At 50.7% G+C, this 21,922-nt stretch overlaps 1 protein-coding gene across 9 annotated transcripts in view; it reads left to right on the top strand.

The window, feature by feature from the left end:
* Nucleotides 1–2,310: 2,310 nt before the first annotated feature.
* Nucleotides 2,311–21,922, top strand: part of DNAJB6 (DnaJ heat shock protein family (Hsp40) member B6) — a 69,132-nt gene continuing 49,520 nt past the window's right edge. For 6 of the 9 annotated variants that reach the window (XM_045053078.1, XM_045053083.1, XM_023250816.2 and 3 more), the window contains exon 1: nt 3,030–3,160. The gene's annotated coding sequence lies outside the window, so the exon portion shown is untranslated. Of the gene's footprint in view, nt 2,336–3,029; nt 3,161–3,540; nt 3,609–4,324; nt 4,350–21,922 lie in introns of those variants that run through there. The other 3 variants (XM_045053081.1, XM_045053079.1, XM_045053082.1) reach the window with 3 other exon arrangements.

Below are 21,922 nucleotides of genomic sequence, written 5' to 3' on the forward strand. Positions count from 1 at the left end.
AATTTTATAAAAATGGTACCACGTTATACCCACTATCATAAGGTACCTTGGGTTTATTTGATGTCAGGAACTAGAACTACATTGTTATTTTTACGGCTGGCATGAGATTTCCTGGTAAGAAGGAGCTGCCTTCTTCAAAGTTGTGATCAGTCACCTTACAGGTATCTCTACCCCCCGCCCCCTTCACTTACTGCCTTTGGGAGATTTCTACAAATGTTGTTCTTGGGTCAAGCATCAATTTTACAGTTTGATAGCGCTGAGCTGTCGCTCTGGACTGTCACCTGTCATTCTGGACCTTCACCTGGCACTCTGGACCTTCACGGGTCATTCTGGACCTTCGCCTGTCATTCTGGACCTTCCTGGACTCATGGGCGGGCTTGGAGGGTTTGTGTGTGTGTCAGGGTGTGCAAGGTCTGCAGATGCCCTCCTATCGCTTGCACATTTTTCTGGGATGAAGTTTGTGACCTTGATCAGTTTCTCAAAGAGGCCGTGACACGGGAGAGCTATCACTTACTGAATGTCACTGTACGCCAGGCATTGGGACGAACACACACAACAAGCCTATTATCCCCACTTGACAGGCGAGGCAACAAAGCCAGAGCCTCCCGACTCTTCCAGCCCCGCTGCGAACCACAGGTTTGTCATCGAGTAGCTTTCTTTCCCACCAGATAAGGAGTCAAGTCCTTGCCTCCACACAGGGAATTCCTTCCCATCCTCACGGTGCAAAGCCTTTGTGTCTGTTACGCCTCTGCCCTTCTGCTTTGCCTCCTCCTTCCCCTGCAAAGGTGCCTTCCTCCCGTGGGAATCCTTGCCGTTCCTTCTCGAGATAATTGTCCTGTGGACTGGAGTTTCCAGTAGCACCACTATCTGGGCTAACATTAATTTTGGAATAAATCCTGAATCTTATCTTGAAAGATCTCTGTTGTTTACTTAAGAGAGTTACTTTTTTTTTTTAAGTCTATTTATTTATTTATGGGGGGGAGGAGGGGAGAGAATGGAGGAGGAGGGGCAGAGACTGGGACCGAGCGAGAATTCCAAGCAGACTCTGCCCTGTCAGCACAGAGCTGGGGCTGGAACTCACCTGAGCGGAAACCAAGAGCCGGATGGACTCTCAACCTACTGGGCCACCCAGGTGGCCCAGCTTCTTCTTTTTTTTTTTTTTTTAAAGAGTTACTTAGGCATTGCATTTAGGGCCTTTATTTAATGTTCATCCAGAACACCACGTGGACCCCGTCAGGGCTGGAGACTTGTTCTGTCCTAGTTGGTTTTTCTGGTGATGCGGGTCACTGCACTGACAGATGTTTTAACATTTATTAATTTATTAATTTATTTATTTTTGGAGGGAGAATGAAGAAGTTATTTGTGGTGAGCCTACCACTTACTATTTAAAATTCAAGTCTCTGTGCTGTCTGCATTTCAAGATTAGCTCACACTTGCTGTAGGGACTTATTTAAATGTGCAATGTCACATGATAGCACTGTCAACACTGGAAGGGAAATAAAACTCCCTCAGTGGGCTGGTATATACGGTTACACGGGACTGTGCCAAATTGTGCGTATATCTGAATGAAGTGCTCGTCTCTGCTGAGCCTATCTTAAGTGTTACCATCAAGTGTATTAAAGGAAACATTGTAGGAAATTGACTCAAAGAAACTTGTTTCCTTTTGCTGATTGGTTACTTACTAAAATCTACCTTGTGATACAATGAGGGTTTAAGAAACAAAAGAACACACACAATATAAAAGAATGTTTCCTTTTGAAGCAGCCTCGGGTAGCAAGCGTGTCCCGTCTCCTTACAGGGAAGCCAGAATTTCTGTCTTCAAAGTCCTTCTAACTGGATTAAGGGTCAAATTAATGTGAGATAGACGAGCAGGAGAAATATCTAATTTAATAGCTTACACATGGGGAACCCACCCAGCCATGGGAATTCTAAAGTCAGGCCAAGTGAGGGATACGTGTCCTCCCGAATTGAGAAGAAGGCAGGGGTCTGGGACTTCAAAGAGAAGGAATGTGACTTCCATGTTATCAAGGGAGGGGTTCTCTTGAGCTCACAGGGGCTCCACCGCCTTCACCTCAAAATCACCTTCATGCCAGAGTGGCCCGTCTTGGGTCTCGGCGCGGCCCGCCCTCAGCCCCTAGAGCAGTTAAAACTACGGCCACGGCTACTTAAACCTTCCAGATGCCTACAGTGAAGGTTAGTCATCAGCTGTTACAAATAAACAGTGTGGACGGTGTGCTCTTCCAGAGGATCCGGAGGACTCGGATCGGCTCCATGGGGGCAGAGTTCTCCCCTCTTCCCTTGCGGGTTCTTCAGCTGGGCTAGCGATTAAACCGACGTAAGGCAGACTGGCAGCAGAGCAAGCAGAAGTGTAACACCGTGCGGACGCCCGGGGCACACGGGAGACACGCAGGAAGACCGAGCAGCTCCCTGAAGTGGCTCAGGCGGCCGCCGGGAACACCACCTTCGGCGGCAGCCGGAAGGGCGCTGGGCTTGGGGAGGGGGCTCCGGGGGGGGGGGGGAGCAGGGAGCGCGCAGCACGCAGCTCCCCGGGCTCGGTCCCCCACCGGGGCCGGCACTGCGGGGCGACAGGCTCACACGCGGACGTCGCGCGTGCACACAAGCGTCCGCTCACAAAGGGGCCGCTTCCGCTCGGAGCTCCCCCTGCGCCTGCCGTGTCTCATTCATTACCCTGAATGTGGCCTGAACTAGCGGAGGTCACGGAGGCGGGTCCCCGGGCGGCCGAGGCCGGCCGGCCCCGGGGAGACGAAGACCGGCGCGGCTCGGGCGTCCCAGACCCGCCGCCGCCGCCGCCGCCGCCAAGCTCGGTGGGCGCGGGACGGGACGCGCGGGGGGCTGCGGGGCACGGCCCCCGGCTCCGCTCCCCCCCACCCCCGCCTCTCTCCAGTGCCCGGCCTCCGCGAACCTTCGGGAAGGCGGGCGGGGCGGGGCGCATGCGCGGCGTCAGGGTCGGGCGGAAGTGCACGTCGCCGCGCCGCCGCCGCCGCGTGACGCACTTCCTGTTTGTTGTCGGAGAAAGGAGAGAAAGGAAAGCGCGAGGAGCCGCCGCCGCCACCGCCGCCAGCGCCGCCGTGCCGGAGCTGAGGGGACCCGGGCCGCCGCCCCGCCGCGCCTCCTGCCCGCTGCCGGCTCCCTGTGCTCGGTGAGGGCCGCCCGCGGGCGGGGGTCGGGCCTCGGGGCCGGCGTCGGGGGGTCGGGGACCAGGGGCCTGCCGTGGGGCCGGGGCTTCGGGGGGTGGGCGGCGGGCTGGGGCGGCGGTGGCGGCCAGGGGCCCGCTGGGGAGTCCGGGCGGCCGTGAGGCGGGGGGGTGCGGGCCGCGCGGGTGGGCGTCCGGCCTCGGGCGGGCGGTCAGGCGGGGGGGGGTGGGGGTCAGGCCGGGGGGGGGGGGTCGGGGGTGAGCGTCGGGCCGCGGAGCACGGGGACCCGGTGCGAGGCCGCGGGCCCCCGCAGTCGGGGGTGGCACTCGTCCTGGGCCGGCCCGCGCCGGCGGTTGGGCCGGGGCCCGTGCGGAGGGCGGGCGGCGCGGGGCCGGGGTCACCCCGCGTCCCTCCAGTTCAGCGTTGGCGGGGGGCCGGCGGCGTGAAAGGCAGGTTTGTTCTTTCTTTCAAGCTCCGCGTGGAGGAAGGAGCCCAAAGCCGGAGACCAGGCGGGTCTGCAGAGAGAGTGGAAGCCTCGTGGGGGGCGGCGCTGCGGGGCGCGGGGACCAGGAAGCGGCTCCGGGAGACGCGAAGCCGCGTTCCCGGAACTTCCCCCTGGGATTTTCTAAAGTTTGGCGACTAGCAGAACGCCAGGATTTCAACCGAAATGGCCAGTGTGCGTTGGGGGGGGGGGGGGGGGGGACGGCCTCCGGCTGTACCGGAGCTTGCGGTTTATGGCCGCTTCTGCCCAAGCGGGGATGGAGTTGGCGAGAAGAGTAAGTCGCAAACTTCGTGTCGCCCAGACCTGTTTTGGGAGGCGGTAGTGGTTGTTAGGGGCCGCGGACGCGTTCCTTTACCACCTGAGAGCGGACGGGAAAGGGGGCAAGGTCACACCGCCACCTGGCGGGGGGCGGGGCAGGCGGAGCGGCGGCCAGTTGAGTTGGGACCAGAATTCGGAGGACTTCGAATTGAGTTAGGGCGAACTTGAACGACCGACCAGCAAAAGGAGAGAAGAAACTTGTCGTTGGAACGCGTTTCCTGATCGTTTTCTCCGCTGATTGTGTGTATCAGAAATGTTTTAATGACACGTATTTACAGCCTGCCTCTCCCCCTAACTGCCCCATTCTCAGATTTCTCTGGGAAATTTAATCTGGACTTCTCCTGTTCACAGTAAGAGACTACAGTTTCTCTGGGGTTAGTACTTGCGTGTATATATTTTAAAGTCTACTTATTTATTTATTTATTTATTTTTGAGAGCGAGGGCAGGAGCAGGGGCGGGGCAGAGAGAGAGGGGAACGGGATCCCCAGTGGGCTCCACACGTCAGCACAGAGCCCGACGCGGGGCTCGAACGCACACCAGAGAGATCACGATCCGAGCCGAGGCTTAACCGACTGAGCCACCTATGTGGGGGCCCCAGTGCTTCTGTATCTGTATGCCCGGTAACAAAAAGATCCGTGCTTTTTATGCACATTATCTAGTGGGCGGTGGAATGTTTGTTACTCGCGTCTGAATTCGGGAAGTAAATGGGCTTGGCGGAGGGGTTGGTGGGTGTGGGAGCCGGGAGGCTGAGTTTTGAAACGGGCCTAAGCAGCCTTGAGCTGGTGCTGTAGAAGGGGGAGATTGGAAGTGTAAAAACGAGGCTTTAAAGAGTTTCAGAGTTCAGCACCCTCGTAGGAAAAAAAAAATCAGCGTTGTTAAGTTTGTTTTCTTGACATGGTGTATTTGAGAGGTATTTTTGGTTGCCGGTCTGACTTACCTGGAGGGCTGGGTGGGGAGTATCCTTTGACTAATGTTCTGAAGAGTAAATCACGGGTAGGGAATTACACTATTCCTGCAATTAAGTGGCTTACAATAGCTTTTCTTTTTCAGCAAACTCATGATTCTTACAGGGGTAAGAATTAAGAGTAGACCCGTTTTTCCTTGTATTAACTCTGTTTTGGACAGTGTCAAGCAAATACAGTTGTACTCCGCGCCATCAATAGTTTTCAACCCAGCAAACTCAAAAATCAGGTTTGTGGTGGGATGATGTATGCGTGTGTATTTTTTAGTTTTAAAAAGGGACTTTAAAGCTCGGTAAGTTAGTTTTTCCCGTTAAAAAAATTGTTTTTAGTGTTTATTTTCAAGAGAGGGAAGGAGTGGGAGTGGGGGAGGGGCAGAGAGGGGGTTGGGGAGACACAGAATCTGAAGCAGGTCCCAGGCTCTGAGCTGTCAGCACGGAGCCCGACACGGGGCTCAAACTCCCGAACCTCAAGATCATGCCTGAGCTGAAGTCGGTCGCTTGCTTACCCGACTGAGCCCCCAGGCGCCCTGGTAAATTAAGTTCAGCTTTTCAGGGTCGCAGTGTAATGCTCACTGTGTCACCTTGGTGATGTTTCCTGTTACCTTCCACTGAGGTTACAGCGGTGGGACTGCCATCAGCCGCTGTGATGGTTAAGGGTGATTGTGTTCCATTTCTGATGTCTCTGGGTGAGGATTAAGTTAATGAAATCAGGCTTTATATTTGTAAGTTGATGTTTTAGTAGGGTATTTAAAAAGCCTTATTTCGCCTTTTTACTATCTGGGAAATGATTGCAAAATTTAGAGTGGTGGAGGTCTATGTTGGAAATTTGGTTTGCTCTAAATTTGTTCAGGACACCACCTAGTGGGGAAGTTGGCATAATTGCAGGCTTATTAGGGAATTCTCAGGACAGGGTCAGTGGTGAGATGTAACAAATGCTGTAGTGTTTTTTTGGGTAAATAAGATCTGTGAGAACTTTAAGTTCAGGAGGTAAATGAGAAGAAAAGCAAAGTTGGTGAAGACAAGAATAGTAGTAGAAGTGATTATTAGGGGCCCCTGGGTGGCTCAGTCACTGAAGTGTCGCCTCTTGGTTCTGGCTCAGGTCAGGACTTCATGGTTTGGGAGTTGGAGCCCCAGGTCGGGCTGTGCACTAACAGCAGAGCCTGGTTGGGATTCTCTTCTCTGCCCCTCCCTTGCTTGTGCTCACACGCTCTTTCTCTCTTTCTCAAATAAGTAAATTAAAAAAAAAAAAAAAAGGATGATAATGTAGGAGTGGAAAGACAATTTTAAAGCCTAATTGGAAAAAACTTCTGGAGTTCAGCTTGGAGAATTTTGATGCTTTCGTTATAGGTTGATTATAGGTGTTTTTCAAACTTTGTAATTTTAGGGGTGCATGCAGAAACCAGTCGAACTTTTTTTTTTTTAAGAAGCTTATTTATTTTGAGGGAGTGTGAGCAGTGGGGAGAGAGAGGGAGAGAGAGAGAGAGAAAGAGAGAGAATCCCAAGCAGGCTCTGTACTGTCAGCTTAGAGCCTGACTTAGGGGCTGGAACTCACAAGCCTGGAGATCTTGACCTGAGCTGAAGTCAGTTGGATGCTGAACCCACCGAGCCATCCAGCTGCACCCGTTGCTGACCTCTTTTGTTTAAATGTTCTACTTAAGAAAGTTTAAAAAATACCTTGTTATTTTTTTAAATGTCTCATTTTTAAGGTGGGGAAAATTAATTGCCGAAAAAAATTACGAAGGGTGCCTGGCTGGCTCAGTCGGTGGAGTGTGTGACTCTTGACCTCAGGGTTGTAAGTTCGTGGCCATTGTTGGATGTAGAGATTATTTGAAAATAAAATCTTAGAGGAATTAAAAAGGTAGTTAAATTTCTAAGGGTTGCATTCTACGTCAGTGGGGGGAGGAGTCTGTTTTATTTATATCTGTAATACCTTATTTCGAGAGCTATTCCTTATTTGGACATAGTTTGGTGTTTTTAAAAATGCTACCCCTAACATTTGTAAGGAGTTTTGGCCATTCTAGATAGACAATAGCAACCACGGTGAATGGCTGTGAGGCAGTAGAACTTCGTGGGTTTGTTTTTTTTGTGTGTGTATATTTATTTATGGAAATACTCCAGGTGTTTTAGGATTCTTCACTTCAGTTGCAAGGATCAGTTGTATTTGGAGTGTGATTGCTTCAGGGGGCATGTGATCTGTGCTCTTGGAAATGCTCATCCTACTTTTCACCAGCAAAGGCTATTGCACTTTGCCTTGTATCTGTGCTGGGGCCTCCCTGTGTGTTCCCTGGGGCAGGCCTGGAACCTTCTCTTGTGTGTTCCCTTTGTGCCCGTCCATTGCTCCAGACCCAGGATGCCGAGAGAATACTGGTTGAATTGGATCCTTCTTCCAGGCGTGTCTTTGTCCTGATTACCCTGCTGCGGTAAATGAAATCCAGATTTTAGGAAAGTTGGGGGCAAAAATACCCAATTTGCGTTCACAAGTACCAGGACTGAGTGCTTGCCGTGTCTTCTCTTGTAATGAAGGGACTTTAGTCGTGCTTCTAAGTGTCTGATAGTTGACGATGGCCGGTTTTTGCAATCGTTGGTCTGAGATCTTGAGTTACAGTGGAAGTAATTTCCTCGTTTGTGTCGGGAATACTTAAGGACATGTTAGGTCAGCACAAGATAAAGACTTAGTAGATAGTCTGTGATAAGGAGTGACAGTTCATTTCTGTGTTTCCCCACCTACGTGTGTGTGTGTTCTGGTAATTTGTCAGGTAATGAAATGACACAGAGGAAACTCCCAGACCTCTTTCCTGTTGAACGTCGGGCCTGCTGCTTTTCCACGAAGCAGCTAGCATTGCACTAAATTAGTTTGATGTCACAATTAAACATTTTAGAAAATGTTTTCTTTACAATTAGGACTTTTCTGGGTTAATAGAAGTAATGAGTGTTTTGATTTTCTGGTTTTTAAAGCTGAAGAGAGGGAGTGTCTTCAGTGGGTTTTTGGCCTGGAATTATGTTACTTGAAACAGTGTAGAACCGGCAGCATTCTCCCGGTGGGGGGTGGGGGGGGGGGATAGAACAGGCCTTGTGCAAGAAAGGGGGTTTCTGCCTTGAGCTCCATTTTCAATGTTGAGTCTCATGGATTGGGAAGGAACAAAGGAGGTTTTGTTTGTTTTGCAAGCAGAGCAAGGTTGCTTAGATGTTAGGTGGAGAGATGTTTGAGAAAGGTCTGGTGGAAAGATGGTCACTTCTGTGGGTGGCTAAGATTTGGGATACAGAGTAACAACATTTCAGAATGTAGAGGTGTCTTAAGTCCCAGGCTTGAGGACCTTGACTCCAAGAGTCTGTTAGAGGTCTAAAAGGGTGGTGTGTTTGTAGCAGTCATGTTGGACACATAGGTTCTTGAGTATCTTTCTCTCTTTTGTAAAATAGTAACAAAACCAAGGTTTCGTAACTGAGCTGTGTAGAAAATTTGGCTTGTTAGGTGCACCTCATGTAGGTCACGGAGCACCTCATGTAGGTCATCAAATACCTACTATGTTCGTGGTCAAAGATGAGGGTAGGTAAGCTTCATGGACAAGAGCACTCCTCGCCTTATTCCATAGAGATCATTTCCGTTTGCACCTTGTTTCTGGGGTGGGGTGGGGGAAATGGTATTTGGAGGGAGGGAGGGGTAGTGAAGTTGTGCGTTTAGCGGTGTCATGGGGTATTTTGTTACATTTAACTTCCGTCTTTGTTTTGGTGCCCCGGCGTTCTCTTTGTAGCTAGAGCTTTTCTTTCCCTACGGACTGGTTTGCATGCAGTTGATGAAGAGTATCTGACTTAAGGGGCTGGATTTTTAGAGGTTATTGTATTGAATGGAAAATGAAGTGGTTCATTGGTCATAGAAAGTCTAAAGTGAATCAGGTGAGGTTTTGAAGGTACCCAAGAGGTTTGGGAATCTGTAGCGTGCCTTTCTAGTACTTTTTCAATGATGTACAGGAAAAGAAGTTAGTAAAGGTGGTTTGATTGGGAAATAAATGCTCTTTTCTCTCTTGGTCATTAAAGTGAAATCTCACTTAGAAAAAATGACCACACTTATTTTACCCAGAATTCTACCATCAAGAACTCTCTAGGAATATAACACTTGTAAATGTTAATAATGATGGTTTAATTCACCTGTAGAGTGGTTGTAGAAGTTGCTAGCTGACTTAACTTTGGGAACCAGAGCTTCTGTTTCGGTATTGAGGTCATGGCACAGGGGTTAAAGTGCAAGCAATGTTAGAGAAATCGGTATTTGAAGTACCAGCCTTCACTCCCAGGGACATGTTGGCAATTGTGTGTGTGTATATGCCCCAGCTCAGTTTTCGTGGCTGTGAGGTTTACTTGGAGGAAAGCAGGAGTCTCCTTGGGCAGGGTTGGACCCTTCGGAGTTAGACTTGAGAAACAGGTAATCCAGAGAATCTCTGGGAAAGAGGAGGCATTTCATCCTTCGAGGACGAGGTGCCGTGAGAACTAATCTCTTTACTCCAGCAGCTGTTTTCTCAGATGAACCGAAGCTTTAGACTACAGGATTTCTCTGTGTGTCGTCGAGACTACTGAAGTGTAACCTAAAAGAAGCGAGAATCTGTTTTTCCAGAGACAGCTAGTCCGTGATCGTTCAGGTACAGCGTAGTGGATGGAGACTTCTTGAGAAGATGAGGTTAGGATGTACAATATCTGGCATATTGGGTATACGGGAACATATTTTCTTACAAGTTTGTTTATTTTGAGAGAGAGAGCATGCCAGCTGGGGAGGGGCAGAGAGGGAGAATCCCAAGTAGGCTCCACACTGTCAGTGCAGAGCGCAACGCAGGGCTTGAACCCACGAACCTGAACTGTGAGATCATGACCTGAGCAGAAAGCGAGAGTCAGATGCTTAACCCACTAGAGAAGCCTCCCCACCCACTAAGTGGCTCTGTAGACCACCATCTCTGTAGGTCTCTGTTTGTGCTTCTTTCTCTGGAGCCTCTGTGCTGACAGGGTGCCTGTCCTGGGCTTGTCTGGACTCGCTTGAGAGTTTGAATTGCACTCTGTCTTATGTTGATAGGAGTACTCTATAGCGACCACTTCTTCCAGCCCTAGCAAGTGAGTATTTTTCGGCTCAGCTGGTGAATGGCCCCCATTGAAGGAATGCATGTTAGAAGACATAGTAAGAACTTGGTTTCCCCCCCTCTCCCGCCAAACACAAAGGCCAACAGGTGGAAGAATGGGCAAAGGACATAGGCCAGCAGTTCAGTGGAGGCACTTACAAATAGCTCTTGAACATGAAAAGATGCTTAACTTCATGGGTGCAAAACAGATCAGGCTTCATTTAAGTGGCTGGAAAAGTCAAACAGGTTAGTGTTGTTCCTGAGGGTAGGAACATGAGGCTGATGATACTGGTTAGGCTGGAAATTAGTGCAGCCTCTGCAGAAGGCAGGTGGGTGAGATGGTGTCTTTTTCTTTCTTATTTTTTTAAAAGACCCATTGTTTTGATGTAGAAATTTCTACAGCATACTTAGTGAGATACTTTTTTTCTCATGTCTCATGTTTATTTATTTGGGGGGGGGGCAGGGAGAGAGAATCTAAAGCAGGCTCTCCGCTATCATGGCAGAGCGCCATCTGGGGTTTGATCTCAAGCCCCCTGAGATGAAGTCAAGAGTTTGGAAGCTTAACCTACTGCGCCCCTAGGCTTCCCCCCCCCCCCCCCCCCCCCCCCCCGCAGTGAGCTACTTTGGCGTCTCACTTCTGTATCTGAAGAGAGCAGCTTATGCTTGGAGGGCCTGGGTCTGAGCTTGACTCCTGGTTTGCTCGTTCACCACAGTGGTGTGCAACTCTGAACCCTGGGTGGGTACTGTCTCTGGGCCTCGGGTTTTCTGCTGCAGAAATAAGGGCAGCGGTCCTGCCCTCAGTGCCTGAACTGGGTGCTCAGGTATCAGCTGGGTCAGGGTGCTCCCGTGTCTGTGGTGCCTGCCACCCCATGGGATGGCTTTCATTGTTAAAGGGGTAATGGTGGCCCGTGTGTGTGTTTTTTGAAACTGCCCTGCCAGTAAGGGCCCCTGCAGCGTGAGCTGGGGTGCAGGCCTGGTGCCTGGTTTCCATCTGACCATTACTTCTGGTGGTGGTGCCGCCGTGCCCACATTTCTTTGTCCTGGTACTGCATAAATTTTTTTCTTTTCGTGATTTAGTCCTGAATTCTTTATTTCTTATATTGACATAAAGTTGGCCTGTGACCTTGTAAGTTTGGGGCGTGTGTGTCTTTATACGTTTATATGTTGTAGTATAGTAATAGCTGTGTAGGTAACACCTTTATCGGGTCACGTTATCATCTTTGTGTGTGTTTGTGTTTCACATGTATTTTTTTAATTTGCCAAATTCAACCTTGCACGCTCTACCAAAAGTTTGAAAGATGCTAATTTAAATGTCTCCAGTTCTGCTCTTTTCGTTGACTGAGTTTATCCTTGTAAGGCAGGAGGTGTGTTCAAGTCACATGCAGTGTCATTTGCCTGAACACAGACTGGGAAGGAATGGTGTTAAGTGTTTCCAGTGTGGCTAGAACAGTTGACCATCAAGCAAGTAGGTAGTGACGGGCTCCATGGAGTCGTCGAAGATGGTTGCCCAACAGACGTTAAAAAGATCACCGTCATGGACTGAGTCGTAGCCAGTGAGAAGATTTGCTGATTTGCTCAAGTCTTCCTAGAAGTGAAATCTTTGGGAGATTTAATTAGGAAATTTAAACCCTTTATGCACCAACATTTACAATGCTGAGTGCAGCATGCATATTGATGAATCGATGGGGCTTCAACTGATTCACCAGTGGAATATGAGGGAACCTTAATAGTTCCCTGACATTTTGTTCCCCAGAGTAACTGTACTCAGTCTCCTCATAATTTGCTGGGGACTGGATTACTGAGATCGAAAGCTAACTTTGATGGCTTCTGCCCTCAAGGAGTTTATGATGTAAAAAGCCTGGAAAACAGTGATGGGTACGAGATGATGATGCATGCTATGATGGAGGCGTGTGTAAGATGCAGTTTCAGCAGAGAGGAAGCTAGCTGCCCCGAAGTGTCCTCCGGCGAGGAGGCGTGTCGTCCGGCGAGGAGGCGTGTCCTCCGGCGAGGAGGCGTGTCCTCCGGCGAGGAGGCGTGTCCTCCGGCGAGGAGGCGTGTCCTCCGGCGAGGAGGCGTGTCCTCCGGCGAGGAGGCGTGTCCTCGCAGTTGGAGGATGCAGAGGGCACCTGGGAGGGACCAGGGCACTCAGACCTCATTGTTCAAAGCCCGATGGTGAAGTCCGGTTTGCACCTGGGATGGCGGCCGGGAGGATACGAAATCAGGGGACGAGCCTTTGATGCTGTGCAGGAGTCTGAGGTTCCCCCCCCCCCCCCCAAGATGACACGGGTGACATGTGTGGTGGGTTTTGGTAGTAAATTAATGAAACCATCTTCTCTGTTGCAGGAAAAATAACTAGCATCTCTAACTTGTGTTTTTTGTGACTATTACAGCGTGTCCATTAACACCAATTTTTAAGAATGTTAAAAAAAACAGTAAAGGTGACAGGCACGAAAAATAACAGGCCAGAAACCAGCAGGTGTACTGACTGAGGCCTTGCAGGTGTGCACGGGACGCAGACCTGCCTCCTGTGCATCCTTCCACTTTTCCCGGTGGGTGGTTGACCCATGGGAGAGGCTAAGCTAGGGAAGGGTAGCTGCTGGGTCGTAGGGGCCTGGCCGGCCGGGGTTCAGGGAAGGGGCCTGGGCGTCCAATTTGGTTAGCTGAGGGGGTGGGGGGAGCCCGTGGGAGTGTCCCGTGGAAGAGCGAGCTCTTCGAAGGACCTGAGAGGAGGCTGATGGAGAAGTGGGTGGGTCAGTGTGCCACGCAGGAGAAATTCTGTTAGGTGGGTTGTAGAATGCTTTATTCAGACCGTGGATTTTTTTTTTTTTTTTTTTTAATGTTTATTTATTGTGAGAGAGTGAGTGGGGTAGGGGCTGGGAGAGAGAGAATCCCAGGCAGGCTTCACAGTGTGGGCCCGGACTCGGGCTCAAACCCACAAACCCTGAGATCATGATCTGAGCCGAAACCAACAGTGTGGAGCCTGACTGAGCCACTCAGGTGCCCCCAGGCCACTGATGTTTAAAGTGGCTCTTGAACCATTTATGGGTTTTTACCAGTGTCCTTTGTTGCTGTTTTTGTCTTCCTTGCTTCCAACTTTTTTGCCTTTTGTAGTTTGTTTTTTTTTTAAGTTGAATTATTTATTTTGAGAGAGGGCGGGGAGAGAATTGCAAGCAGTCCCTCACCTTCAGCACGGAGCCCAGAGTGGGGCTTGATCTCACATAGCAGGAGATCACCAACTGAGCTGAAATCAACCTGGGACGCTTAACCAACTGAGCCATCCAGGCGCCCCTGCCTTTTGTAGATTTAATTGAACATTTCATGTGATTCCATTTTCTTTCCTTTTTAGAGTGTTACCCCCCCCTTTCCTTTTTACCTTTTTTCGTGGTCGCCCTAGAGTTTGCAGTGTTCCTTTATGACTGACTTCACAGCCATCGACACTGTCATGGTCCCTGGGTAGTGCAAGCACCTTCTGATGCCAGTTCTTCTCTCCTGCCTGTGGGGTTCTCGTTCATTTCACCTGCAGGAAGTCTAGGGATGCGCAGAAGTGTCTGTCGTGGAATACGCTGTTGCTGTTATTTGAAGGAACAGTTACCTGTTAGATTACTGAGGAAAATTAAAGCGCATTTTATATCTACCTCTCTTTTCTCTGGTGTTCATTATGCAGATCTGAGTTTTTGTCCTACAGCACATTCCTTCTCTCTGAAGGACTTCTAACATTTTTTGCAAGGTGGATCTGCTGGCAACAAATTCCCTCAGTTTTTGTTGGCCAGAGAAGGCCTTTCTTCTTCACTTTTGCAGGATAACTTTGCAGGCTACAGAATTGGAGGTGGTGTCCACCCCCCCCCCCCCGGTCCCCTCCCCCCGCCCAGCACTTTAAAACTGTTTCACTCCCTTCTTTCTTACATGGATGGAATTCTTTTGCCTCATAGGTAGGCTGTCTTTTCCTCTGGCTTCTTTCAAGATTTTTTTAATCTTTGATTTTCTGAAGTTTGAATGTGATACGCCCAGGTGTAATTTTTGGGTATTTATCCCACATAGTGTTCTCCGTTCTTCTTGGAGGTGTTGTTGGGTGCCTGACGTTAATTTGGGGGAAATTCTCATTTAGTCCTTCAGAGCTGATTGATGCTTCGGAGCCCTGTTTCTGATCCTTCTTTTCCTAGCTCTGGCGCTCCGGCCGCGGCCGCACCTCTGCTGGCTGCCCCACGGGCACTGGGCGCTCTGCGGTCGGTCTGTCCCTCCCCTGGCTTGTCTGCCCCTTGGCTCAGCCATGCCCCGTTTACTACTAAGCTCATCAGAGACCTTGATCTTTTCTGCCGGGGTTTCGCTCTCTAGCATTTCTTGCTGACTCTTAGGAATTTGACCTCTGCTTACGTTGTGCCTCTGTTCTAGCGTGTAGTCTGCTTTTCCATTAAAGCTCGTAGCATATCAGTCACAGTTTCACCAGATTCCTGATTTGGCGATTCCTGCACTGGTGACTTGCGCCGAGGCTTGCTTAAGCCTGCCAGACTGTGTTTGGCCCTCTGGTATGCCTGGTGATGTTTCGTTGAAAGGTGCACATGAGGTACCAGACAAAGGAACTGCTTGCTGTCAGTAGGCAAGTGGTGTGCAGGCCGGTGGGGGAGGGGGAGGTGGAGGTGTCCCCGTCCCTGAGCAGGTCTCCGCTTTCTGGTCCACTTCACCAGTGCCTCCCACTTCCCCTTGGGTGGGACAGGAGGGCAGGAGGGGACTGGAGTTGGGTATTTCCCTGCCCCTGGGTAGGTTGGGCTCCAGCAGTGCATTTCCCTTGAGGGCAGACTTCCTCTAGAAGAACGTGGTGTGTGGTGTTTGGGGGGGCGGGGCAGAGAGAGAGAGAGAATCCCAAGCAGGCTCCTCCCCCAGCACGGAGCCCTACTGGGGGAGAAGGGCTCTGTCTCACAAACCAGCAGATTATGACCAGAGCCTAAATCAAGAGCCAGACATTCAATCCACTGAGCCAGCCAGGTGTCCCTGTTTTGGTATTTGTATTTATTTTGTTTTAAAGTTTATTTAAAAAAAATTTTTTTAATGTTTATTTTTGAGAGACAGCACAGGTGGCGGAGGAACAGAGAGAGGGAGGCACAGGATCTGAAGCAGGCTCCAGGACCTGAGCTGTCAGCCCAGAGCCCAGCACGGGGCTCGAACCCACGAACCGTGAGGTCATCACCCAAAGTTGGACGCTTAACCGACTGAGCCACCCAGACGCCCATCCCCTATTTATTTTTGAGGGAGAGAGAGCCCATGAGAGCATGAGCAGCCGAGGGCCAGAGAGAGGGAGAGAGAATCCCAAGGGAAAACCAAGAGCTGAATGCTCGGCACCCCACGTTTTGGTATTTTTAGATGGTTCCTTTTCCCTTGCCCGAAGCCCCAGTACGTTTTTGTCCCAGATTTCCCGTGAGGGCTGGTAGAGCTCATGAAAGTGTGTACCTCAGACTTGTCCTCACAGAGCTGCCAGCAACCCCGGCTGGTGACGGTTCGGATTTCCCTGTCAGCTCATCGGATTTCCCTGTCAGCCTCTCTGGAGGCTTCTGCATTGGCGAGTTCCCATTCTGTGTGCCCACCTGTGTTTTCAGTGCGGGAGGCACACCTCACTTATGGGGCAGATCTAAAAAAAGAAGCTGTCTCTTGGGGTGCCTGGGTGGCTCAGTTGTTTGAGCATCAGACTCTTGATTTTGGCTCGGGTCGTGATCTTATGGTTCGTGGGATTGAGCCCCGCGTCAGGCTCTGTGCTGACCGTGTGGAGCCTACTTGGGATCCTCTCTGTCCCTTCCCCACGTGCACCCTCTCTCTGGAAATAACAAAAAAAATCCCGTTTTTCAGTTCAACTTTGTTTTGCTTGTTGGTGTGGATTGGTGACTTTACCGCTCTTTATGTGTTGGAAAGCAGAAGTCCTGTCTGTAAGGAGAATCTTGGTGGATGTTTCAGGAGGAGGGAGAGTAAATGTGTCTGTTGAGTTTGCCATTTTATTTATTTATTTATTAAAAAATTTTTTTTTTAACATTTATTTTTGAGACACAGAGAGAGCATGAACGGGGGAGGGTCAGAGAGAGGGAGACGGAGACACAGAATCTGAAACAGGCCCCAGGCTCTGAGCCATCAGCCCAGAGCCCGACGCGGGGCTCGAACTCACCGTGAGATCATGACCTGAGCTGAAGTCGGCCGCTTAACCGACTGAGCCACCCAGGCGCCCCGAGTTTGCCATTTTAAATATGAAACCTGTATGTTTATCTCAAAAGAAGTTGACCTTTACAGGTTGATCCTGACATCCTCAAGTACCCACTGGGATGAACTAGGCACCGAGTCAGGAGTTGTCAGCCTGGCCGGGGCACAGCAGTTGTCAGCATTTGTGTTTCGCCGTATTTGTAGTGTGTGTGCTGGGGTGAGAACACTTTCAGAGGATCTCATTCCGACTGTGGCGTTGGACTGACACTGGTGAAAGGCCCAGGACATCTGCCCTTGACTACCACCCGTATCTGTCCTGAAGAACACTGTTCTAGAATCCTCGTGGCACTGTCCTGATCACAGCGTAGCTTGAAATCGTAGCTGATTACTTTATGATTGGCAAGCACATACAAGTATTTTTAATCTTGTTACTTGTAACTTTATTTGTGGTTTTAATGTACATAGTAGTTTAGGTTTAAGTTGTATTTAAGTAAACTCTACACTCGTCTTGAGGCTCAAACTCAAGACCTTGAGATCACGAGTCCCTGGCTCTTCTGACTGAGCCAGGCAGGTACCCCTTGTTCTGTAATTTTTAATCACATCGTGAGGTGTACTGGGGAGATGTACACTCAATTTTTCTACTTACGTGGTATTCACCTGTGTATAGGTAGGTACTACGGGCCTTTAGGACACACTTCCTGAAAGTCCTGATGTTGAGGGTTTATGGGAGTTTATGGGAGGAGGTACTTTTAGTTAATGGGATTTACTTTAGTGGCTTTACTAAAGAGGTGGAGTTTTTTAAGGAAATCTCATAGATTAACACACCAGTTGTCCCAAGAAGCAGTTGTTCTTAGCTGAAAGAATATGACGTCTTGGTTTTCTGTAGCTTTCTTAAAATACAAGAGTGGGGTCCCATCAGAAGCGAGAGAAGTTTCAGAATACCATTGGCAGAGATTACATAATGAATTATCTCACCCAGATGGCCTGTAAGCCTGAGTTGATATCTGTTGGGTTGCAGAGGAGCTCTCTTTGTCCTCTGCTTGTGTTTTCCAGAATGGAGGTCAGTAGCCACATGTGGCTGTGGGGCCCTTGAAATGTGGCGGGTGTGACCAAGGGACGGGGGTTTTCAAGTTTTGTTTAATTTTAATGACCTGAGAAACAAACGTGTGTGTGGCTGGCGGGCTTATACCGTCAGGCCGTGGAGTTTCGGATGCTTGTTGGGGGCCGTTTCCAGCTGCCTGAAGCCTTTGTGGGCACCTGTGCTTTCAGTTGACGTGATCTGCCCCTTCATGTAATGATTGCTTCCTTACTTGGCGCCTGGATGCAGGAGAGAAGCCACTTTTTCCTGGCAGCGTCCACAGATGGTGGGGGGCAGTGAGTAGGGAGCCGCATGCCCCCTGGTCCTGGGTATACCTGAGAAGAGAAGGCAGGAGTCCCACCCTCGAGGGCTCCTCTTTTTCTGGTGTTACCTGTTCCCTGTGACCTCAGGTGCGTGTGTGAGGCCACGTGGGGAGTGTGGGACTCACAGCAAGTTCTTTCCCTCCCTCAGACTCGCTTGCGGTTGGGGCTGGGGAGCAGGGACGCTGGGCTGATCTCAGGAGGGTAAAGACCATTTTAGTTCATATGTTTATTAAAATTTTTTTTTAATGTTTAATTTTTAGAGACATACATAGAGACAACAGAGTGCGAGTGAGGGAGGGGCAGAGAGAGAGAGGGAGACAGAACCCGAAGCAAGCTCCAGGCTCTGAGCTGTCAGCACAAAGCCCAACTCAGGACCTGAATTCACGAACCGCGAGCTCATGACCTGAGCCACCCGGGTGCCCCCCCCCCCCTTTTTTAAATGTGTTTTAATTATTGGGGCACTCGGGTGGCTCAGTCAGTTAAGCTTCTGACTTCGGCTCAGGTCACCATCTCACAGCTGGGTCTCTGGACCCCGCATAGGTCTCTGTGCTGACAGCTCAGAGCCTGGAGCCTGCTTCGGATTCTGTGTCTCCTCCACCCCACTCATGCTCTATCTCTCAAAAATGAATAAACGTTGAAAAGAAAATGTGTTTTAATTATTTGTTTTGAGAGAGCCTTCATGAGCTGGGAGCGGCAGAGACAGAGGAGAGAGAATCTCAAGCAGGCTCTGTGCAGATAGCTCAGAGCCCAACTCGGGGCTCACTCTCATGACCCATGAGATCACCACCTGAGCCGAAACCAAGAGTTGGACACTTAACCGATTGAGACACCCAGGCACCCCTAAAATCTTACTTAAAAAAATTATTCTTGAATTGTATCCTTTTTCTTGAGCCCCTCCTCCCCCACCTAAGTCTTACCATACTAACTTCTTGCCTCTTACGTGGGCCATGTGGTTTCATAGTTTTGTCTTTGTGTGCAGTCATTGTAGTTGAAGCTGAGGTTGTCTCTGCACAGGGAGCTTTCCGTTTGCTTTCTGTTTTCCAGTTCATCAGTAAATGGCAGTGTTCTTTTAAGCTTTGTTTGCTTTATTGTCTCCATACATATTTGTGTTGTCCTTGACTAACCTGTTTGCATACTTGTTTTCTAACCTTGGTGACTTATTCTCTAAGCTAGCGTATGATGGTTATCAATAAATGTGATTACAGTCACTCAGAATTACATCGTTGTTTTCATTGGGAGTAAATATGTTGATGGTAGAATGGGTGTCAAAGAGGTTTTGATTGGTTGGAACAGTGGGCCAACGTAAGCAAGGTGGGCTTTTTGGGGCGAGCTGTGAGGCTCATTGATCCGAAGAGCCGCCGTTGCACAGAGGCAGTAGTGGGAGGCAGCAGGGCGATCACAGACTCAAAAAGGCATAGCTGAGTTTATGTTGATAGTTGAAGTCAGGTATGGTTCTTACGAGAGTTGACCTAGCACTGGTGATCCAGGTTCAGAGGAGAAATGTCTTGTTCCCTTCCGTTGGTGACATCTGGACCGTCCCTGCATCATTGATGGTGCTGGAATCCGGGTAGGAAGGGATCGCGGCCTTGGAGCTTGCTCAAGGTGGAGGTTTAGGAACCCAGAGATGTAAGGCTGTATGTCTAGAGAGTGAAAAATTCACGAAGGTAAACCCCTGAGTGTTTGGGGATACCTGTGTCGAAGAGAAATTCAGCCCGCCCGTGGACCAGGGACCAAAGGGTGACAGCTCCCTGGAGGCCCGCTCTTCACCACGGAGAATCCAGTAACTGTCCAAGATTAAGGGCTGCTCCCTGGACCTTGTTCAAGCAAGAATGTTTGGACTAAGTGTTTTATGAGGCAAGGTTAAAAGCCGGTTACTTAAGAGGTCCCTTTGCTTAGCAAGAACATGCGGGTGCTGCTGGTCGAAGCCTGTGCTTTGAGAAGCACCCCAGTTATTACTTTCAGAAGGGTAATTTTCTAATTCTAGCATTTCTCGCGCATCCGTTAGCAGGAATTCTTTAAAAAGAGTGTTGGCTCATCGGCCATTCGGTCGCAAGCGTAGCTCGTCCAGCGGCAGGCAGCACAGACCACCCGGGACTCCTGCTCGTGTGTGTGCTCGTGTGTGTGCTCGTGTGCTCGGGACGCACGGCACTCCTCCTGGTGGTCCCGTCGCCGTCCCTTCGGGTCCACGAGTGCTCCATCAGCTTTGTGCTCGTGTCCTCCTGAACTGGCTCTACTCCTTTTTGACTTAAGGTTTTTGGTTTTTAATTTGGGGTGATTTCAGATTTACAGTAGCGTTGTCAAGACGTCGACAGACGTTTCTTGTCCACCTTTGACTCAGCTTTCCTCAATCTAACCACAGTACATTCCCCCGAACGGAGCAGCCGACGTTGGCACGGTGCTGTTCTCTGGACGCTTGAGTCCCGTCCGGCCGGTATTCTGCTGAATACCCTTCTCCTGCTCCACACGCCATTCCCGGGGCCCAGGTGTCCCCGTTCAGTTGCTGTCACTCTCATTCACCTTCAAGGTGTCACAGTGGCAGGCCTGGGACGTCGGCTGCATCTTCAGTTTCTTTCTCGACGGCGTGTCCTTGGCTCATCTTGCGCCTCTGCCCCACACTCCGCGTTGGTCAGCGAAGTAACGTCTCGTTCCGTCTGATCCTCGGCGGAGCTGACCGTGTCCTTCGTAGCCGGTTCTGTCCGGTGCTGGACACCATCTCGCATCTGTTGTGACAGCACCTGTGTATTTATAGCTCACCTTGGCTGTGAGAGAAGAGGGTGTGATTAAGAGGCTCCTGCAGCAGGAGGGGCTGGTGCCATTGAAGATGGAGACAGTGGAAGGGTTTTGAGATAGTTGGCAGCTAGGCCTGGTGAAACTGTGGATTGCTGTGTGTGGGTGTTCTGTCATGGGGTGGGTAGTGGTGTCGGTGAGGGCGAAATTTCCAGTCCACAGCGTGAGAGCATGAGGTACAATTCAGTCGCGGAAGACCAGGAGTGGGGTGGGGACCCAGTGAAATTTGGTCCTGTTCTATTTGCGACGTCTGTCACACGGCCAAGTGGCTGTGTCAAGCAGTCATCTGTCTATTCGTGTCTGAAGTGCCAAGCAGAGACCTAGGATTGGAGCTTACGTTGGGGAATCGCTGCGGGATCCGTGGTATTTGCAGAACGGGGGTGACGATGAAGACGCGGGAGTGCAGCCTGAGAAGGGGTCCGGAACCCTGGCTTCCCCACCCTGTGCCCACGGGGCTCGTAGGGAGAGGAAACCACAAGACGGACGGACCGGAAAGCCCAGTGTGCCGAGGGCTTGGGGCGCCCAGCTGTGAGAGCTGTTTCTGGGGGTGCCCGTGCTGGTGGGGGGCCAGGGGGGCGGGTGGCGGCTGGGCAGGACTGGGTGAAGGAGCAGAGGAAAGGGGAGGTACGGACAGCCTGCTGCTGCAGGGGCGGTGGAGGTTGAGGGGTCCGGCTCTGCAGACGGCTGGTCTGATGCACACTTCAGTTCGTTTGCCTTTTCTTCGAGGGGCCGTCTCCGTCTAGGACGCGGGCCAGGTGGCCGCTGGTCGCCATCACGCGAGTGTTGCTCGTCTCCCGGGTGCTGCTACTTGATGGTTCTCCTGCGCTCGCTCAGCCCCAGTGACCGTCCTGGGGGTGTCTCTGGTTAAGGCACCGCGGCGTTCACATCTGGCAAGGCTGGGCCAGTTCCCACGCGTGCGCCGACTGCCTTGAGGGCCCTGCCACGCTGCTGTCGTCACTTGCACGGAAACAGGCACCTGAGTGCCAAGGCTGGCGAAACTGGACTTGAGAATACAAGCTTTGAAGTGAGTTCAAGGATGTCTGAGCGGTGGCATCTGACTCCCCGGGTGACCTCTGGCCACGTGTGGCTCAGCCGTTAGGAAGTGGGAGCCTAGTTCTGAGACTTTTCTAACCCTCGCTCCAGTGGGCGCAGTGGGTTGCCCGGTCCTGCAGTGCTGGGAGCTCCCAGGATGCCCTGCGGGTGCAAGCGGCAGCAGCTGGAGCTCAGCAGGGACCAGAATGTCACGTAATTTTCAGCCCTCTGAGGTAGGGACGCAGGGCTTCGAGTTTTCTGCGGTTTCTGGCAGCTGTTGTGCTGTAGTTTGCGTTCGGGTTTTTTCTTTCTGAAGATGTAAGCTTGCTGGGCTTCTTGGTCTCGAGAATTGATGACCTCTTCTGTGGCTAGTAATTTTAAGACGGTTTGGCTGGTGTCGCTGACTCGGTGGTGTGCTCTGAATCCAGTAACTACCACGGAGGAAACTTTTTCTTGAATGTTTATTTTGAGAGCGAGAAAGAGAGCGCCTGCC

This window comes from Felis catus, chromosome A2, assembly GCF_018350175.1.
Source record: "Felis catus isolate Fca126 chromosome A2, F.catus_Fca126_mat1.0, whole genome shotgun sequence".
NCBI classification, from domain to species: domain Eukaryota; kingdom Metazoa; phylum Chordata; class Mammalia; order Carnivora; family Felidae; genus Felis; species Felis catus.